General features: G+C 41.7%; 1 pseudogene; it reads left to right on the top strand.

The window, feature by feature from the left end:
* Positions 1–946: 946 nt before the first annotated feature.
* On the top strand, positions 947–1783 carry LOC142441264 (large ribosomal subunit protein eL8 pseudogene; annotated as a pseudogene).
* Positions 1784–2034: the final 251 nt, after the last annotated feature.

The following is a 2034-nucleotide window of genomic DNA, read 5'->3' as shown; positions in this document are numbered from 1 at the left end:
CTCTTATGAACTTATCTTAATTTCCTTCAGGTTCAACCTGAAATTCCATGTGAGCAGTTGTTGTTTATTATGGCAATACACACATACACACACGTAAACCTATTTAAATTCAGAAAACTCACTGCCATCAAGTCAATTCTGACTCATGGAGATGCCATAGGACTGAGTAAACAGCTCATGATTATTGCCCACAAAAGAAGAGAGAGAATTTATGTTGGAAACCAAACTATTTAGTGTTCGAAACCAAACTTAAAATTTGATTCAGCATAAAATGCAAATTTAATGATAAAAGGAAGGCAGTGTAAGCATGTTTTGAATTCAGTATTGTTTACCATAAATTATGATTCAGTGATATCACATTTTTTAGCATGGTGTTTTTGAAGAGGAAAGTCTGACTAATAATAAAGACAATTAAGTTTTACATTTGAATATTTATTTTGGCTTGTTAATTATTTCTGTGTAGAACAATTTACTTGTTCTTATATTCTACTTATAAAAGTTTTAGATTTAAAGAAAAATATAAGAAAGTATACTTCTTTACATAGATGTTATGCTATTTGTGTTTTTTCAGAATCATAAAGTTTATAAAGAAAGCATGCACTCTGCAGCTATTTCATACTGGCTTTAGTCACATAGAAAATGTACTGAAATTCTCTCTCTTCCTCTTTCTTAAGCATAATATTCGCCTTCTTGCTAAATAATGTCATTCCATTGTGTAAAGCATTGTCATTTTTTATTCATGGTTGTTCTCAAAAGATTTGCTGCTTTTCTTAAAACAATTTTGTTTTATTTTAAGCAGTAAATTAAGCATAACAAAAAGACTTGAAATAACTAAAGAGGTATAGCCCATGAATTGGAATCAATTACAAAAATGAGAAGGCAATTATAAATAAATACAGCTGCATGATAAAAAGTTACCATCCTCTCCTGCGTCCAGCCAGCCAACATGACGAAAGGGCAGAAGGCCGAGGGCAAGAAGGTGGCCCCAGCGCCTGCCGTCGTGAAGAAGCAGGAGGCAAAGAAGGTGGCGAACACCTTGTTCGAGAAGCGGCCCAAGAACTTCGGCATCGGCCAGGACATCCAGCCCATAGGGACCCCACCCGAGTCGTCCGGTGGCCGCACTACATCTGGCTGCAGCGCCAGCGCGCCATCTTGTTCAAGCAGCTGAAGGTGCCGCCCGCCATCAACCAGTTCACCCAGGCCTTGGACCGGCAGACAGCCACCCAGCTGTTGAAGCTGGCCCACAGTACCACCCGGAGACGAAGCAACAGAAGAAGCAGTGGCTGCTGGACGGGATGAGAAGAAGGCTGCCGGCAAAGGGGACGTGCCCACCAAGAGACCGCCTGTCCTGCGAGCGGGGGTCACCACCGTCACCACGCTGGTGAAGAACAAGAAGGCTCAGCTGGTGGTGATCGCGCACGACGTGGACCCCATTGAGCTGGTGGTCTTCCTGTCGGTCCAGTGCAGTAAAATGTGGGTCCCCTACTGCATTATCAGGAGCAAGGCCCGGCTGGGGCGTCTGGTGCACAGGAAGACCTGCACCACAACTCGGAAGACAAAGGAGCCTTGGCTAAGCTGGTGAAGTCCATCAGGACCAACTCTAATGACAGGTTTGATGAGACCCGCTGCCACTGGGTTGGCAATGTGCTAGGCCCCAAGTCAGTGGCCCGAATCGCCAAGCTAGAAAAGGCCAAGGCCAAAGAACTTGCCACCAAGCTGGGCTAGCTTGTGCATGGCTGGTTTTTGTACATAATAAAACTAGTCCTTCAGTCTTGATAAAAAATATTCCCATCATTGTTATTGTAGATCACATTACAAGAAATATAGCAATGACTTAAAAAATATTGTAATGGTAGAAAACATTTAAGAATTTAAAAAATCTGAACAACAGCAAAAGTGAGGTTACAATTACGGATACTATTTAGATAGAACCCAAAAACCTCATAGGGATAAGTTTTTTTAGCTTTGTTTGTTTTGAAGGCTTATGGTCATTGCTTTGTAGAGTAATGAGACTAACAATAATTTGGAGTTTCT

The sequence above is a fragment of the Tenrec ecaudatus genome, chromosome 2 (genome assembly GCF_050624435.1).
Source record: "Tenrec ecaudatus isolate mTenEca1 chromosome 2, mTenEca1.hap1, whole genome shotgun sequence".
Taxonomy (NCBI): Eukaryota; Metazoa; Chordata; class Mammalia; order Afrosoricida; family Tenrecidae; genus Tenrec; species Tenrec ecaudatus.
This window is presented reverse-complemented; position numbering and strand designations above follow the sequence as displayed.